The sequence below is a fragment of the Corapipo altera genome, unplaced genomic scaffold, assembly GCF_003945725.1.
Source record: "Corapipo altera isolate COAL_440 unplaced genomic scaffold, ASM394572v1 24, whole genome shotgun sequence".
In the NCBI taxonomy this organism is placed as follows: Eukaryota; Metazoa; Chordata; class Aves; order Passeriformes; family Pipridae; genus Corapipo; species Corapipo altera.
The window spans coordinates 4543079-4563621 of record NW_020884903.1 but is presented as its reverse complement, the minus strand read 5'-3'; the positions used below and the strand labels follow the sequence as shown (position 1 = coordinate 4563621).

Below are 20543 nucleotides of genomic sequence, written 5' to 3'. Positions count from 1 at the left end.
ATTTCTCCAAATTCAAAACAGCAAAGAGATTTACTTCAGATGGTTAATATCATTCACTTTCTCACCCAAAGATATCAAGCCCTTTTGTTTTAAGGGGTCAATACTACTATTAGACCTACAAAAACCCACTGAAGTCTCTAAACAACAAAAATGTTGATGCATACCAGAGACATAATTTCACACAATTTATAGCTGTCTTCTAGAAAAGGCTTGCAAATGACTAAAAAGGAAAGTTTATTAAATTGTTTACTGTTCAAATACATTCTGAAGCAAAAATAAATGTCTTGCCAGCTGGTGCTCCTGTACTCTCTGCAAAGAAACAGTGTTCAACACTTATCTCATAGGACCCAAAATTCTTCTGCCTTCTTTCCCCCTCTAAACTGCCAGGTTTTTTCCTTAAATTTCCTCTTTAAAAAAGCAAGATCAATAAATAAATTCTTGATGTAGCTGTTTGCATAACGTCACCAACATTGTGGGAGAGGACAAGTGATCCTTAACCTATCCCTCACTGCCTGGGGCAGCTTGGGCTGGGAGCAGTGACACAAGAGGGAACAGACCATTGCAGGGCGCTGCTCACAGACCCTGACTGTCCCAGACCTGAAGCAAGCTTCCCTAACCCTTTACAATCCCTGGTATCTGAAGCTTGAAAGAAGAAGGAGGGGGAGAAAAGGAAAAAAAAACATATGCTTGAGTCCTCTTCTCTCTCCAGAAGGATGGAAGTAACTTGATAAGGGATTGTTAAAAACTAACATTTTAATAAAACCAAAGACAGGATATCAACTTTTAAACTACTCCTGTGCATAAACTTTTCCAGTCTACGCTGAGGAAGAGTAACAGTAAGAACATGTTAATCTTGTTCTGGCTTACCAGTAAGTTATTTATAACACACTTCAAAATTTTGGAAGGTTATATTATGGAATAGGAGTTGTATTGTCTATTGTTTTACAACCAGGTGCAGGAAACTCAAGTAGAGCCAACATGCTTACTGAAAAAACCCCAAACAGCCAACAGTCAGAAACTTCTGGATTGCAGAACTCGCCCTTTGTACTTATTCTCACATATTTAGCAAATGTAAATATGCCATAAACTAATATTTCCTAAGAATAAATGGAGACACCATCCCATTTTCCTTATGTTTGTTGGGAAACTCCAAACTTGCCTTAAAATTGTTCTTTCTAGATGATTCAAGATGATTGAAGACATGTAATTTAAAGTGGTTTTGATAGGGAAAGGCAATTTTTTTGCAATAGTCTGGTCTCTGTACATCAAAGCAGAGACAAGAAGTCTTTTTGATTTTCTGAACAGACAAGCAATGGAAAATTAAGTGGGTTTTTCTTTTTCTCTTACTCAGTTCTTCCTGATCAGAATCAGAGTAACTGAACACATCTCATTACGGAAGGCATTTCCCAGGTCTTACAGAGCAGGAGAAATCCAAGTAGCAACAGTACAAACACTATGAACAAGAAAGAAGTCTCTATTTTAATCTAGGTGAAATAACACTGAACAAACAGATGCCAAATGTGATACCTTTTTCCAGCAGCAGACTGTGTTGAACAACCACAACATAATTATCAGACAGATGCCAGTTCTGAGCAGGATGCTTTTCTGATCTTGCACAGTAGCAGCCAAAATTTGCTTAAGTTTAGCTTTAGGTCAGGTAGTCCAACACAAAGCCTGTGTCTGGGGAAGCTATATTTATGTACCACTTATCTCTTCTTCCTCTCAGAAAATTCATTACCCAGTCTTCCTTCCTGCTTAACCTTAACCTCAACTTCCAAAAAAGTACTAAATTCTGCTTACACAGTGTTCTTTATAATTAGACACAAACCGTTCAAGACGTTCAATTACAACATTTTCTGCTCTAGCACCTAAACCCACTGGATATTAATAAAAGCTTTAATCATCCTGAAAAAAATACTATGCTATCACAATTCTATTCTGTGTTTTAAATTGTTCTGAGTAGACAGAAATATAAAGACTGATATATTAATTATTACTATTCACATAGCTGTCATTCCATGAATTTTAAAAGTTGGGTTATAACAGTCTTACAGTGTTTAGAATACATCTGTCATTTAAGTTTTCACCTACGGTATTGGATACAGTAAAACTTATTTATAATATACAATACTTATATTATTTTATATATTGAGTAAAAATTTAAATTATATGTAACTATATTGTATTAGTTTATGTTTATATTACTTTTTTGTACAATATTTATTGTATTATAAAATACAATAAACATATGCATATGTGAATTCATACGCATATATGCACATGAAACAGGCAAAAGAGGTGTTCAGACCCCTAGCAGCCTTTGACAAGTAATGCACACACCATTACAGTGAAGCTCCTTAAACTGTGCAGCTTAAGTGTTTAAGTGCTGGTCTGACAGAAACATATTGCAACGTAAATATATCAATTATCATGTAAAGCTAAAACAACCTACCACACCACTGGCTGTGGCTAACAGAGCTTGTAAGATGAAAAAAGTCCAAAAAATATTCTTCTGAAGATTTTTGCATATTAAGATTTTGCACATTTTCAACCCAATATAGGCATTGAGGAAGTTTGTTGTCTTTATAGTTTAAGTACACATTGTCCTGGTTTTTTCACTCAATTGTCTCAAATCTTTTTCCTTTAATTTTGCTGTCTGCTAGCAGGTCATTCTCCCATTCTCATTTTATATATTTCCTTCTTTGGTCATTCACTGGCACTTGTCAACAAAATTGACCCACTCACCTGCTTGCCGATGTTGACCTTTTCCAGGAATATGTGCGTCAGTGTACAAGGAACTTAAATAAAATGAAAAAAATGCAGTTTTCCTGGAAGATGTTAAATTAGTAAGTCCTTTATGCAAAGTCCCTTCAGTAACACAAAGACTGGGCACCCAGTGTAAAGTCCCACCAGATAAACTCGACCACTCCCCTTTGCTCTTTCACATCAAGTGGCTTTTTCTACCATCAGCTTCTACTTCCACAGGCTTGGGTTTGGGAGCAATCTGTGGTGCTGCTGGTATTGGGGAGGATGTTTTGGTTTGGTAAGCAGTTAAAATGCAAAAATACAGTATTGGATCACTATGCTGGAGAGCCCACTTATTCCCTATTAAGGGAACCCTTGCTCCAGGTTTAAAAACCCTGGCTTTTTAAATTTGCTGCAGGAGCTGCTGGGCTTTTCCCCCTTTTATTTCTCTTCTGTACTGCCAGTTCTGATCATTAACAACAGAGGACAGGAGCAGCTGTTTAAGAGCCAGCTATGTTTTCTTGCCTTTCAACATACCTCTCTGTAATTTTCCTCCAACCTACATATTTTAGCTTGGAGAAAACTGCTTTCATGATGGTGTCCCTAAGAGATCATTACAAACCTAAACCAGAAAGTTTCTAATTTAATAGATGCTCTTTGATTCCTTTCTATGAAAAAGCAGGTGTTAGATCTTCTCTAACTGAACAATCACTGGTGGATGATAGGTAGGGTGGTCACAGATCCAGAAGACTGAAGGCTACTTTCCTAGGCACCAAGAACATAACAACCAATCTGAAGATGCTCAGTGCTTTTGAAAATAGTTGGAAGACATGCATGACCCAACGAAAATGAGGGATGCAATGACATCATGTGACTGGACAGATTTTTATTTCCAGCAAAGAACTTTACATTTCAGTTAGCACTGTTGCACTTACTCTATAGATCATAATCACACCTCCAATATGAAAAAATTTTTACTGTCATGTGTTGAATATATCACAGTTTACCAGTTTAGGTAATGTGGATATTTTTATGTCAATACACACTTCAAAATCCTAATCAAAAAGTTTTTAGTCTTCCTGTTTGGCTCAGAATACATACAGATTTGAAAAACAACCTATTTTACAAGGTCATAGTAACAAATGCTTACCTGACCAGAATATTATTTTTTTAACAGTAAAGAATTGGGACATAAGTCCAAACCTGAGGACTCAAGAAAGCAATAAAATATAAGGACAAGCCAGATCGAAAAATAATTTTGGGGTACTTCACATGGAAGGCTCCTGGAGAGAAGGTTAGTTTCATTATAATCATTCTTTTTTTGCAAAAGCATATTTTTTTCCAGTACATTTTTACAAAAGTAGTTTTGTTCTAAAGTAAGTGTAAATTTGGCCTTCCTGCAGTCAGTAATTTAAAAAAAAAAACATAGAAGAAAATATAACCTGTAAATACTGAAGTGCAGCTACATTAGTAAGAGGTGAAAGATGACACTTCTCAGGCAGCAAAACTAGTCTGTGATAAGTCAACTTAGAAAAAAAATACCATGCTGTATCACCTTGCAATCAGCTGAAGGAGGCAAATCTAAAGAAAGAAATGAAATCCAACCAACACAGATGCAATGGAGTTTTCCAAGAAAAAAACAAAGGAAGGAACTGATTGTGCTCATTTTATTGAAAAATATTAAGAATAATTCAAAGAAACCAATTTCCAATTGTTGTTTTTTTCTTTCTGGACTGGATGACTAAAATGTAGCAAACAGGAACACTGATGGAGGCATGGTGTAGGAAGTACAAATCCATTTCTTCATGAGCAATGAGGAGGACTTAAATCCAATCACACTTAATTTTAATTAAAATTAGTTTGTTAGTTTGCTTAGTATTTAGTTTAACTTGATTGTGTTGTCCTTTTGCGTAAACTTCATCTGACACACTGTAAAATTTTGGGGTTTTTTTTTTACCCCCCTTTTCCTCTTATACCCTTTTCAATTTAGCAGTTTAATTAACATCTATTTCTAAGAACTAGTACCATCCTTGAGAATTTAACTAAAGATGCTGAATGAACCCCATTTCTGAGAAGACCTATAAAAATTCAACAAGCTTCAGTTGAGTTTCATTTCCCAGAGTACAAACCTCTTCTTGAGCTCGCTGTCACATCTGACTTATCACTGGGAATGTACAAAGTTTATATTATGTTTTGTGGAAAAAATTTGTAGAACTCAGCTAAAGTTAATACAGACTCAAATGACCTTCTCCAAAAAAAACCTTCTTAAGCTTCCAGAAAACAGTTTTTTGGGATAAACTTGGTATTTTTTAAGCAGAGTTCTAGCTCTGCAAAGCTCTTCAGTAAACACAGCCCCTTCCATCACACTGTAGAGACCACCTCTTACTAAGGAGATAATATAAATAAGTTTAAATAGCATAAATACATTTAAAAATAAAATATAAATCTTTTAAAGTGGAACTGCTCATTAGACAGTAGCAAATTCATGCAAAGCAACCCTGTGACTTGACATGGGTCTATTAAATCCAGACTTTGACCCTGAGCTGGTTCCCGAAAACTCCTCCAGCAGCCAGGGAGGATGATTTTAAAGAAAAGCGAGTAGAAAGGGAAGTGTAGTGGGTTTTCAGCAGTAGCCAAAACACTGGTGTATTATCAACACCCTTCTAGCTACCAATGCAAAGCACAGCACTGTGAGGGCTGCTATGGGGAAATTAACTCCATCTCAGCCAGACCCAACAGAGGAAGAGAGAAGGGAGAATGCAGAAGGGAGCCAAACTGCCAGATAGTTTTTTTTCATTAAACTTCACATGGTTCAAAACCTGGTGTACAACACAGAGACAGGATAAAAATCCAGCAGACAAAGCATGAATATTTCGTTATTCATTTTATTCTAATATATTTTGCCAGAAAGAATGGTAGCAAAACTGTTAGACCGGAATATGTCACCAAACTTGATTCTTTTATCTGAAACTGAAGTCTAAATTACTCCTTTTATCTTCCTTGCTGGTTCGTTGTCCCTCTCCAAGTGCCTGAACAAAGCAAGGAAGCTCAAAGCTGTCAAATTTCCAGATGACAGTGGACATCGTAACACCCACACTTTGCCCAGAAGGAAGTGGATTGATTGAAGGTAAAAAGGATTTCAGGAGGCAAAACATCAAAAGGTGGCAGGATGCAAGAAGAAGGAGGGGAGATTGCTGGCTAGTTCCAGCTTTGGTGCCAACTGAATGAAAGGGAGACGAAGCCAGACCTAATGAGCCCCTTTCACTGCTTTCCTCAGCAGCGGGCAGCTGACACAGTAGGTATGATTCAGTGAATGGAAGCAGTTTACTTAAGTTTAGTACTTTTACTTACAAGCATGAATTCAAGTGTTCTCAACTGGTATCACCACACTATTTGTTTTCAACATGTTTATTTTCAGCATCAGTTCGAGTTGTCAGTGTATCTCTCCACTAAGAGAATCATCATCCTTCAATCAGCAAGTCCTTACATCCTTCTCTTCCAGCTCAGAATTTGCTGAAGCTTATCCAATATACAGATTTGCTGTGATATGTATTAGCTACATCAACAAACTCTTTAAAAGAGACTCTTTTATGCTACCAGGCTCCCATTTTGCTACTCTGAATGTCCACATTAAACAGGCCTCCCTGGATGTGTTCTGTGTGTCTGGTTCTCAACCTCTTTTAATTAAAATGAAAAGTAGTAACCTCTTCTACCGTATTTGCTGAAGTAACTGAAGACATGAAAGAACTTATACTAAAAACACAAATACTATTAAAACACAGCTTCCTCCACATTCATGCTATTTAACCCTCCTCGCCACCAATGGTGCTAATAACCTCTAACTTGTCTTTTTCCCTAGTCCTCAGGCCCATCAGCATGATCAGTGGAGCTGCAGTTAAACCAGAGCTATGCCAGGTTCTTGGTATTTAATCTGCCAGTCATCCATAGGTCTGAAATATACACAGTGCTGGAAACATTCTATTTTTTTTTTCCTTTTCTTTCTTAATTTAAGAATATTTTCTGTATTTAGTTCTTATGAAAGTAACATACAAAATGAATAATTAGATATCCAGCACGGCTAAATCAACAAAGCTTCTTTGGACTCAGTTCATAATGCACATAACAAGGTTCTTCCCACCCAGCCCTATCAAAGGGCCTCAGACAACTCCAGTTATAGGTCTTTTTAATCACTGCCTAATTTAGGAGTGAAAGGAATGATGCCATGTAAGAAAGAACAAGGTCTATTTTCACCACTAACCTGAGCTGAGGCACCATATATGAGCAATTAGGACCCTAATCCTGTAGCACTTAATTTCCCAATTACTTTTACAGGGTTTTTAAAACGACAAATTATTGCTTCTTGTTTTCCTCATGAAAACACAGCAAGTGCAATCAGGTGCTCTAAATAACCTGTATGTGAATAAACGAGAATCTGCGGTGCTCCACCTGGAGCGACATCCTCGCTATTAACACGCTCACACAGAGTGCCTGATTGCAAACCCAGGACCATAAGCCCCACAGCTGACTATGAGGGTTTGGCTACACGATTCCTGCAGAAATAGTAGGAACCAAAAACCCAGGGAGGTATGATAAATTGACTTCAAGACAATCAGCACATGTTGGGTGGAAGGAAGGGTGGCCAGCACATGTGCACATGCAGTGAGTTTCAGATGGCGATAGCTATGCAAGGCAGGGCGATGTCTTTGGGAACTCCAGCAACTTTTTCTTCCCACAACCTGCCACACCTCCTGCTTTCTTCCCACCGACTGACTCGTCAGGCAGCCTCACTCTGCCTACCACAAGTTATCCATCTTCCAGTCTCTCTCCCAAATCTCACCCAATCTGTTCACTCTCAGATTAGTATTGTCCCTGTTTCTCCATCCTTCATAGACACACCTAGAAAGCCTCAACTGCTTTTTCTAAGGATTGTCACTGTTTAAGTATGTCAATGGAGTATTTTGTGGAAGTCTCAAGGCTTTTAAGGGACCTCCTCGAGGCAATGTACACTACAGACATGTAATGTAACAAACTAAAAACTCTGTCAGAATATAGTTATTCCTATAACCAGTGGAAATACTGTGCAAAAGTGCAGTGTGTGGTGAGGGCTTCATGTCCATGAAATGTGTTCTATCCATGACTAACTTCAACATGCTATGGTTGCCAAGGGCCAGCAATCAGCCTGCAAAGGACTCAAATAGAGGCTACAAAGTCAAGATGAGGCTTTAATTTATGTTAGAAAAATAAAATATTGACAAGATTCCTAGGCCAGTGGTAGGACTCAGAGACCAGGGCTGATGTCTTCAGGAGACCAAGTGATTCAATCGCATGGAAAACACACACCTCTGCAACCGAAAGGATTAGATGCTTGCTCCCATTTATACCCAAGTACCATGAAAAGACCATCTTCTACCTTAGCCCTCTACCAAAGAAAGAAAAAGACCCCAAAACAACACTATTCTACCATCTTCAAACACTTGCATATTTGTAGCTTTTTTCATTTCAGTCAAATTTCCCAGTGTTTGTGGTCAGCAAGCTCTCCCTTACAACACTGTACTTCATCACAGTGAGGCACCGTTGGCAAGGAAATATTATGCCATGTGAAATATAAGGGGTTTTCTAAAGATTAGGGATGCAAGTTGTGTGGTATCATCACCTATACTTGCCCATTTGTAAGTAACTCTCTAAAACCTTGTTTCTGAAACACAGTGCCCTGCCTTCACCTTGTTTCCCTCAGGGTAATGTTTTATCACTGTGAATCCTGCATAGATGCAGCTTCAGACACAACATGAGGCAGAAAAACATAAGTTATTTTTCTTTTCTCTTTTTTTTTTACAGAGATAAGGAGATCACTAAGAATATCACATATATAATATGTAATATATTACATATTATATATGTGATATAATACATAATATGTATAATATGTAATATAACTGCATTTCTCTTTCAGGTTCATGTGATGAACACATATTTTTAAACCTCAAAAACCTATTTCACATCTGCAGATTTCTAGTGGTTGGTGGCCCAACTCTGGAATAAGATTTTGTTTGGAAAATCATCTCTGGAGTTGTTTCCCCCTCCCCTTCCACTGGTCGACAACTATAATTAATTAGAAGAAAGGTGTGTGTGTCTGTCTGTCTATCTGTCTGAATAATGGAATGAGACACAGCTGGTAAAACTAGCAAAGCATAAATGTAATGTCTTGACCACTTGTCACTATTACAAAATCCCATGGCATTTTTCCCTTGTGTATTAGTCTTGCAATAGGGATAATTACATTCTGTCTACTTAAATCCTTCACTTAAATAGCTACTATGGTCACATATAGAACACATTTGTATGTCTAGCCTCTTACTTTAGACTACTTAACTGCCGTTGAAATCAGGGACAAATATACCTTTTGACTATGGCACATAACATAATTAAAGGTAATAATTTCCATAAAGAACCTATGCAGTCTGTGGTTTACTAAGGTAAATTTTCTACCTAGATTTAAAAAAATACACACATTTCCTATAATAAACATTTATCCACCTAGTTAAAAATACGCTATAAAGTCTGTGATCATTCTTTTTCAGTCAGAGACCACCAGTGTAATGAAAACATGCTATGCAAGCAAGATCTTGATACTGAAATAATACTTCTGCTTCTTCACTAGAGAGGCCAAAATTTAGAAATATTTTAAAAGAAATAAAAATCTAACTGATATGGTTCAAAGCAGCTAAGCTCAGTTAACCCTGCCGAATGGAGAAAGGAATCCTATTTATTATTATTACTATTATCTAATCCAGTGTGGTATATTGCAAAGTACTGCAAAAATTTGTATCTGTGGGTGCAATTCAAAAGTCTCTGAAACCCATTTTTATTGTGCATAAACATTTTTGTACACAGTTATTAGCTTGACAAATTATGTCTTTAGAGAATCCATAATAGAAAGTGTGGCCAAATATATAACTGAAGTGTTCCAGGCAATATGGAGAAACAGTTGTGCTCACATAGAAATTGGGCTCTCCAACAGAGATCTCTAAAGCTTCATTTGTACTTGAAAGATGTGTCTCTTGTTTTGCTTTATTTTTTGCTAGCCAACAAATATCTCATCTGTATTCTGCAAAATACACCTTTCAACTGTGGGAGGAAAAACAATGTTTTAGCATTATGTGGGGAGGGAAGATAAAGAGGGGGGAGAAGAGGAGGGGGATAAGAGGGATTATTTCCCCAGTTACCTGGAAGATTAGAAGCGCTCTTTTAATTCACAAGCTTTTTCATACAGATAAAGAAGGAAGTTGTTTCAGGAAAGCATGAGAAACATTTTACAAACGCAAAAACTGGATCAGAGAAAAATCATCTCTGCATTTATGTTCTGGCATCAAATTTAGAGTCACTCTTTCTGATCTACAGATATGTCTTTTTACCTGGAATAAAGCACAGTACAGAGCAGTAGATAATTTATACCCCCAGTGTGGCAACAATAATTGTGCTGTCTGGTATTGCCTGTTCCTATAACGATGTGCAGGACTGAAACGTGTCATGGATCTGGACTTCACAAAAGAAAAAAGTCTGTTCTAAGAATATATGCACGTGTATGTGCAGGCATACATGTATTTTTAGGATGTATAGCAATTGGAAATACTAACACTTTGTATCAAATATCTTAGAGATAATATAGCAAAATACAAACTTTAGATAAATTGCAATAGTTTTCCTAAGGAACCTCTTGTCATACAGGTAATATTATCAAGTAATTCCCCCAGCTACGGCAGCTCAGAAATTGGCTGCTTTTGCTGACTTGTCACTGAAAGAGGTACAGTGAGATTCACCAAGGGGGTACTTTAAAGTTGAGATGGCAGAGACTGGGTTCATTAGCGTGACAGAGAGCAAAATGGATGAGTCAGATTTCCTCTCCAGTGTTAACCTAAATGCTGGCCCTTTGAGGGTACAGAAAGCTGATGGCCCTACACTTACAGTAATCTACACCAAGAAATTAATCTGTTGTAACTAGGAAGTTCTAGATACCTCACTTTCAACACAGTTTTAATTGAAGCATGCTACTTATCACTGTGTAGCGATTAAGACAAGTGTGAAAACCAGATGCAGGACTGCACTCAAGCAATCGCGCAAACACCAACGTTATTCAACATTCCAGCTGCTAATTAGCAGAGGGATGGTATCTGAGTAATAGCTGGCTGGTGCATATGTGACCACACATCTGTTTCCCACCTCTCTGTATCACTCTGCATGTTCACAGCCTACACACATTTCTCTCTGAAAGTCCTAATTAATAGCTTATGTTGCAATAAGCAAAGAAACTGTTATCACCTCCTGCTAGAAGATCTACAAATGTTGTCCACTACTGTTGAGTATTTACATATGAAGTTCAGTACATCTTGTTTAAGGAGTAGACATTTCTCAATGTCTGGTTTATTAACTACATGAGCCTAATGGACAGAAGAGCCATAGGAAACTTCAAAGAATCGAATACCAATCCATATTGCAACACATTTAATTCCAAACCTTGCTTGCTTAAACCGACTTCCTCCGCAATTCCTAGTACGCTCTTCCAGTCATTGTGCTCTCCTGCGCTGGGGATGTGCTCAACACCCCTCCCAGGGCTACAGCGTGGTGTGCAATAGGTAATCCAGCACAGGCTGACTGAGAGACCACAGTTTTCACTTGTTGAGCAACTCAGTGTGCCAGCCTCACTAGTTAACCACCTTCTATGAAAAACAGATAGACAAGACAGTCCAGCTTTCTGCTTTATAAGACATGACAGAGGGTTGTTACATGCAATACCAGAAATTACTTAAGTCAGGGAATCTGCACGTAAGGACTTCGATCAAAGCTGCCACGAACAGTATTCCAAGCCCGTTACCATGGAGTTCAGTTTCACACCCCACATAGGAACCTATGTGCTTGTCTTCCTGGATGAGGATGTTCAGTTCTCCAAAAGAATAAGAAAATGTCCTCTCAAGCTCTCAACCCAATCTTACAGCTAGAAATTAATTTAATACCTGAAAAACCTCAGCAGGTTTCCTAACTACTACCCTCTGGATAGACTACACACAAGCAGACTCAGTGTTCAGTGTCCTCCTTTCTTTAAATATTGCTAAATCCTGTCCTCAAAAGCATTGTATGGTAATGAGCTATACAGCCTAAAGACAGAAAGTGTGAAAAAATTTCTTTTGTATCAGCTTTGAATTGTACTGAGTGATCTTCTAATCTTACCACACAGCCTAAGTGCCTGAGCCACCTCTGTTCCACGTCCATAGTTCTGTGTACCTTTTTGTTTCCTCACCCTTTACCTGGACTCATGAGCAAACAATTCCAAACTTTTTGGGTTCTATTCATATCCAGGTCTGTTCACAACTTCCTTCTGCTGTTTTCCTATGTTTTCCACATCCACAACATGTTTCTGTGCTACAGCAACACTTGAAGATAGCATTCTAAATAAAGGTGAAATGTTGATTTATGTAGCAGCATCATAACATTTCACATCCTATTTTTATTGACTCAAAATACTTTATCTGACCACAACTATATTCTCTAAAGAGGTCTTCATTCAGCCTTTCATAGTGATGCTTTTTAGTGGTCCTTTTCCTAAATTACACAATTAATTAAGACCTAATAAAATGTATTAATACTTTGCCCTCCAGTATGAATTACTTTGCATTCATCAGGATTGAATTTCATCCATCATCCTGTTGACTGCTGACCTCATCTGATTAAATTCTTCTGACGTTCTTTTTCAAACTTCACTAAAACACCACCAAACATCATTACATTGCATTACATTCACCATGTTTTAAGATATTCTGTTCTAATTGTGGAATTGTAGTTGACTGATGAAAATCCCTCCTCTTCTTCTGTCTCTAGTCACATTTTAATGCAAATTATGTACCAACTTAGAAACTATCAAGCATATCTATTTCCTTGCTCTTAGATGTTGACATACAAGTGAAAAATTAAAAATACATTTCTTAATATTGGACAGCAAGTGTCAATGTTAACATATAACACAAAGCACAGACTTTCTAATTTTATTCTGTCAGCTTATAATTGTATTTTTTTTCCAGTACAGAACACCCATTTTCTGAGGTTATTACAGTTTAACATCTCTTTGCATGTTTTTTGACCAAATAAAAATTTAATCTTCTTTTATTACTTCTGCAAAGTAGATGAACATCATTATCTCCATTTTTAAATAAAGAAATTAAGGAAAAAACAAATAATGATTTGATCAGGATTGTATAGGAATTTTGTGGCAGAGATGCCAAGCAAACTTGGAACTGTTGGAGAAACCTATTCACTGATTGCCAAGTCTTCCAATCCTCATATCATTTCAGTCCTCCCTTTAGTTTTCTAACATCAGTGAAATTTCTTTTCCTCATACATTATCTAAGAGACTTGTCAAAAGGGGATGTGGTTTGAAACCTGTGTTACATAACATAGCAAACGCATTTGCTGGAGGAGCACCACCAGCCCCAAATACTCAGGGCCAGTTGACTGACCATCTAGATTGTAGCAGCCTATCAAAAGTGACAGGTATTCACAGTGAGAGCAGTAGCTTACTACAAACAAAAGCCACATGCACCTTTCATCCTGGTAATTAAAACAAACATGCCAGTACCTTTGTCAGGGAGGGGAAAAAAAAGAGGAGGTTTGCAACATAATGATTCCCAACAATGTTTAGCAAATCTTTGACTGGTAAGAAAGGTAATTTCTTCAGGAATATCTGAATCTCCTGGAAATAAATCAAGATTGTTTTCTATTGACACAGCTGAAGGATTCTGCAAAATGGCAGTATCATTCTTGCATTAGTTGCAAAGCATTGACCACGAAGGAAGAGAGTGAACACGTGAAATGCCATGAGATGGGTCATCAGGCTGACGTACTGGAGTGGAACACGGGCCACTGTGACTGTTCTCCAGGAGACTACTGACTCTCCTCTGGAAAACACAGGGAGATGACCTTTACATCAGACTGTGGCTCTACAGTTCCTCAAAACAGATGGTTTACTCTAGCCAGATGAACTAGGTTTTGAAATCAACAACAATAAAACTATCTGAAATTTAGTAGGAGATGCAGAGCGTGAACTATCCAAGAACTGAAACACCAATCCCCACCACCAAACACATGGGTGCACCAAACCTCTTAGAACCCCCTGTGTGAATAAAGATGAGCCTTAGTCATATCAATTCGTTTATACATTTTTTATCTTGGACAAAAAAGAACATTCTAAATCTTTGTAAAATATCAAGAAAGAAAAATTGGTTTGGAGAACTGTGCTGCCAAGAACACAATAATTTCACCACCAGCCCCCACACATTTGTTATTGCATTCAGCAAAAGTGTCAGATGAACATCTGTACTGTAAAAATTAAGCCCATTAGCTCCTTCAGCTTGTTAGCATATTTTAATACTGTGATCACAGCTTTCCATTTCTATCAAGGTGCTACTAGGTGTCAGACTCAGTATTCACGTAGTACGTCACTATTATCTCTACACCCCCTAGATCCTTAATCTGTCTTGCTTTCATGAAACTATGACACAGTGATACCAAACAGCATGAAAGAACAAGGAGAAAACTGAGAAGGAAAGAGGAAGCTAGCTGTGTAGCAATACTGCTGGAAAGATAAGTAGAGCTGTGATGTTATCGTGTACGCTTGGACTAATGCTGTGTTACTCTCATCTCTAGTCTCCTAGACTGTATTGTTAAGATAGAAAAGTCATCTAACACATACAAAACACATTTAACAACTCATTGTCTTGATCTGTTTTTCTTTAGCTCCTAACAGTGGTTCTGTATAAAGAGTTGGTCAACTGTGTCACTGATGGTCTAAACAGAATGTGAAATTCTACTTTAGCCTTGATTTTAACCCTAAAACTGTAATTAAAAACTGGCTATTTTTAAACAAAGACAGAAATTCCAATTTGTGTTTTCATAGAAGCTGACACACTGACATACAGATATTTCTATGCTGATGATATTTTTCTTAACACTAACCAGTCTGCATTCCCTCCGTAGGTTTGCATACAACATGCACGTATATAAAACAACGAGTGCAAGTCTGCTGCAATATACACACGTACTCCCACAGTATTTAATGCCTGTGTGTGCTGCACAGTCACAGGTGACAACTGTGTTTTCTACATGCAGTAAGCTTTGTGCATGCATTTGTTTTCTTAAACAGCTAAGACAAATTTAAGCCTACTTTGATCACAAGATGAACTTGATTCACCATTAAATATAAAGCTGTTACGCAGTCCAGAAATCCTGACTAAAAAAACTCCCAACATCACTCAGAGAAAAAAACACTAAGCCTAGAGAAATTGAAAATATCTGTTCCTCACAAAATAAGTGAAAAGACCCAAGTAAATAGTCTTTCTGGCCAACATGAATTCAGCACCTTCTAGCTTGTGTCCTACATTCAGAATGCCTTAAGATGGAAAGTATATGCTGCATATAAAAGTAACCAACGTGCCCACACATCTACTGGTGAGCAAAGGGTTGGTGGATCTTCACTCATTCTCACACTTGTGAAATGAGACTTTTTATCTCAATTCCTGCCCTTTCTAAACACCAAATTCTCTCCAGAGGACATAAATCCCATGCTTCTCATGCAAAGCAGTGCAGCATTCCTCCAAGGAATCAGGTTTACTGGAAAAAGTACAACTGTTAATCTAATTTGCCTATTCTCTTTCACTTAGCATCTGCAACTGGCCAGTGCCAGATTCAATACTGGGCTAGCTGGGCCTTTGATCTGAAGCAGGACAGCTGTTCCTATGTACTCATTTAACTAGCAAACATTATTCTAATAAAGCCCCATGACTTAAGCCAAACTGGACTTGGTTATCAAAATGGTATATTACATCATCCTAGAACAGAATTCATTTTGAATGAACCCAGGCCCATGGGTGGTTATGAAAGACCCATTCTGATGCTTCACTTTTCTGTTTCATTTCTCTATTACAAAAAGTGACAAATGATAAGATTTTCAGAATTGGTGAAAAAGGAAAGCAACAGTTCTTAATTCCCAAACTCTTTTGGCATATACTGGAAAGGTCTTTTAGCATATACTGTAAAGAGGCAAGGACTAAGGCATGGAACCCTTAAACCAGTCAAGGATAAAGCACCACTGAACAGAGACACTTGTACTTTCCCCTGCTTTGTGCAAGCACAAAAGTTTGCACAGCTGAGCTGAGAACAGAATCAAAGACATGACATTAGCCAAAACAAAGTGGAAGTTTCTCCGAGTTCATCCAAATCAGACCAGTCACCAACCCAACTCCTGTGTTGCTTCTCAAACACTTGCACAGGGACAAGTGATGGAGCAACCACAAGAGGTAACGGTGGTTTATTCCAGTTTCAAGAGTTTGCAAAACCATTGAGAAAATAAGAGTTTCTCAGGCTTTCCAATCTGAGAAAAATAGCAGCACACTAATGACCAAAGCAATATGCTTTGGTTGAACACTCCATGATTGGGAAAAACATCATTTCACTCACAATACAGACCATTGCAGAGATCACTGAAAAGCACAGGCATCAATTTGAGCACTATCCTGTAGGTTAATCTACATAGAAACTTCAGAAAGTTTTTAGAGTGCATTTATTCATACCAGAACTTACAAGCAAACTCCCAATTCACCTTCATTTCATCTGTTCCTTTAAAGCAGAAGGAGACAATGAGCCTGCTCAAGAAAAATTAAGGTGGTTCATTTCATCAGGGAGATGAAGAGTTTCTTGAGATAAATGGTCAGACACGCATGCAGAATGAAAAGCAATCAAATCACAGGCTGCAGCATTGCTAGAGAAGGAAGGTCATCTAGTTTGATTGTGTCCCTTTCTTACATGTTTTTTTAATAATTTTATTTAAAAAAAAAAACTCACAAAAAACTTTTAACTATATGAAAATACAAGTTATCTTCATACTACCTAAGCACCTGAACAGCTTCCAATGCTATACAGAAGAAATAGCTCCTGAGTACTCCTCCACTAGCCAAGTGCAAACACAGTACAAATGCAGTACTCCTCCTAATGAGCATTTACCAGCGATAACCAATGTGAATTGAATGAATGATGGGGAAAGCAGTGGCTTTAAAATTCACATAGCAGGAATTCAGAACAGCATCTAAAATTTACAGAGGTTTAGCTAGGCAGTTTCTAGTGCACAGTATCACGTGACACCTGCAAATGAAAATATAGTGAGGAAGGGTACCAGTGAACAATACTTACTAATGTGGACTGAAAATAAAAGTAACAAAAGTTGCTCAGTTACACTCTATATGATTTCTGATGTCCTCTTCGAGCACCTACTAAGTGTAAGTGAAATAACATCTGAAAATAATTGCCTCACAGTTTATTCTCTTCCCCTCTCCAGGGGAAGATTGTGCCTGTGATCTGTGATTGTAGTGTGGTTTTCATACTTGAGTTTTAGGCCAGCACTGATGAAACATTTATGCTACTATGCACTTCTGGTGCAGAAAACAGTGTGTAAAAAGGGTGCCTTCACAGTCTGTGGGAGGTCTTTTCCCAGCCTCACAGTGGTCCAGGAGGAGTTCTGGTCTCTTGCAGAGTCAAGTATATCCGTAAGATAAAAAGTCACATTGTGCTTGGCACTACTGCTCTGGGATTTCCAACCTTTAGCTAGTCAGTCTTTGAATGAGAATTTTAATACAGTACTGAGCTACAGGTTCAGCACTTAAAATTCTCTTTTGCATCTATAAGAAATCAGTAGCCAAAAAAGGGAACAAGAGAAAGCACAGCATTACCCAGCATAATTGTACTGAAGGGTAATGTGTAGTACTGGATGAAGTTTCCTAAAAGTTAACAGGAACGGAGGAGGGGTGAATGAAATGTGTATGAAGAGTAAACACAAACAGATCTAACAAACATTTTTTCTAGATCTCAATTAAATGTGATACAACTGACTTACATAGTCTGCAAATTACTAAAATTGTATTTCAGAGCTAGTGAGATTCCCACATTTTCAAGAGCACAGCATCGTGAATTTTTCTTTCTTTTCTCATTAACTGTAAAAATATGATTCATGTTCAGCGGAAACTTTGTGACATGAAAACTCCTTACCAGGAGCTGAGTTCAGCCCTGTTTGTAAGCAGATGCAAATACCTGATGTGCTACCAGCATACTTCATGGTTGTTATTGGCCACATATGTGTGTGTCTGGCTTGTCCGAGTCACTAACAGTGTAAGGCTCCAGATGAAGAACAGGTAAACCTCTAGCATTACTGAATTCCACCACAGTTTTGTTACAGAATTCATGGGACCAGCATTCTATTCCATTTATCAAACATCAGAGAATAAAGTGGTTTTAAAAAATACATACAAAATAATAAGGGAAAATACAGGAGTCACCTTAATGTTTTACTTTTTTTTCAAATTTTCAAGCTTCTATTAATTGCTAACATTCCATGATGTGCTTCAAAAGTAAGCAAAGACGAAATTATTTCAGAACAAAGCACAGAATCTACTTATACCACTTCAAGAAACAAGACTGCACTATAGGCTGAAAACCAACTGGATTTTCTAAATAAAAATATCTATTTAGTATTCAGTTACATATACACAGAACTGAAATCCAGAGCGATATGGTTTGTTCCATAATCTGAACCCCAGAGAACCTCTTGCTTTTTAAATACTTTAGCATACGAATCACACTGAGTTTTTGTTAAAACTCCACTCGTCAAAAAATATTTATCACTCCGTCTACATTAGAAATCTCTTTATCATTAACTGTGCTTAGTGACAGAGAAGGGATAAGTACACGAGAGATCACTAAACAGCATAAGATCCGCCCTAGGCTATGGGTCTCACCTGGTTACCACAGCTTCTCCTTTCCAAACTGGAGGCAGCCTCATGTAACCTCATCTTAACAGCGAGGGACATAGGGAGCCCCGGGTAGGGAGAAGAAATGAATCCTTCTGAACAAGTGGGCCAAATAAAGAAAACACAAGCAAGCAAGTAAGCATTTTCAAGCATATACTGTGACTAAAGCAATCGCTAAATACAGGTGACTGTGCAGTTTCATGCATATGCTTTACGGCCAGATGATAGCTCTCCCAATCCACCCCCTCCCGAGATCTATACTCCCGGCTAAATCACCCCGCGGTCCCTGGGCAGATGCAACTGAAATCAATACCGTCGTAACAACATCCCTCTCCTTTCCCCCCTAAAGCCCCATAATAGCCAAGTTTCAGCTGAGATCGGTATTGACCGGCTCGCAGCACCGCCGGGCAGGATCAGCCCGGATCGCTATCTGGTGAGAGGGGAGCACGTCCTGACTTTCCCCAGTCACTTAAGCCGGCGTCTCACTGCTTGTCCTTAGAGACCACAGCTCCACTCAGGCAGAGAGCGTCTAGACAGTATTCATGATCCATCTGTCTGGCACAGCCAGGCTGATGACAAACTCTATTAGAGCCGAAACATTTTTTTTTTTTTTCCTGCTCTTCCCTCCTCCCATCTCCCTTTTCCTCCGAGAAGCAGTAATCTGACACTGAAAATTACTATCATTGTTGCAATGCTCAAAATAGCAGTGCCAGACTTTCATTAACATCAACGCTAGACTGCTAAATATTTAAAGAAATGGATAAATTTCACCTGAAGTGGGACAGCCCGGCACACATGAAAGCAGAAGCACAATCAAAATGTAAATCTAAGTGGTTGTTTTTATCTGCACAAATTCGGTGTCACAGTCAGAGGGGGATGCCAAAGGTCTCTTTAAACAAAATATTTTCCTTTGATTGAGCTTTTTGTTTTTAAAACAGAATCATTCTCCAACCCCCTGCAGATCCCTACAAGGCTCAGAGCTGACAGCAGTAGGTGGGGGTGGTGAAAGGGAGAGCTATATATTTGATTTGTTTGGGTTTTTTTACCTTGCAAAGGAAAATGAACTCCTACAGCAAACTCTTCTATGCCAAAACAGCCATGACACATCACCTCCATCAATGATGACAACTTGAAATTTGATGTAGACATAATTTGCACATGACAAGAAGGATTCATTCTCACTTATTTCACTCTCCTGTAAAGTCTCATGCCTGTCAATATTTGTGTTTGATATGCCCACAAACACGTGGGCACAAACTGATCACAGCAAAGATAACTACCTGTACTGTTTTCTACCAAACAATTATATAAACTAAAATCTCCACCATCACAACCCTTCTCAATGAGACATGACTTGGACACTGTAGTGTGCAGACAACAGACTACGCTTCCCATTTCAAAATCTAATTTACTTTTAGCAGGACAAGGCAGGCTGATCATTTGTTGTGAAACAAAGGGAAATGCTCAAACAAACGAACTGTGTCCTGCTAGAAGCAGCCACATTGTTTCAGTTCTTGGGAGTCCAAATTTTGCAGGTCACATGGAGCAGCAAGCTGCTGCCAGGGCCAAGTCTGCAATGTTTAAAATTCCACTCTTCACCTCACTTTTCCTATCATCCCTTTGTGTTGTTTAGTACAACCCTTGACCTCCAAGTAGTGTTAGAAGAACAGTCATCTCCATTATCTCAATCAATAAGTCTTTATAGCTGATGAAAATAAAAACAAGTAGCCCTACTGAAAGCTGACATGGGCTATGCAGAAAGCGACCTGCAGGGAAAGGTGCAATAATACTGGGGTGTCCTCACTGAGGAGGGGAGGCATGCTTCAACGTGCATCACCAAACCTGAGTCCCAACATATACCAGGCAAGCTGTTACCTTAACATGTTCAGCTTAAATGCCTTAGCACGTATTTTGACCAACTTGCTGGACTGACGTTTGTGTCATCTAAAATCAGACTCT

General features: G+C 38.3%; 1 protein-coding gene across 5 annotated transcripts in view; it reads right to left on the bottom strand.

Moving 5' to 3' along the window:
- The window catches only part of LDLRAD4 (low density lipoprotein receptor class A domain containing 4), a 284547-nt gene that overhangs the window by 124355 nt on the left and 139649 nt on the right, over positions 1-20543 (bottom strand). The window lies entirely within an intron of this gene.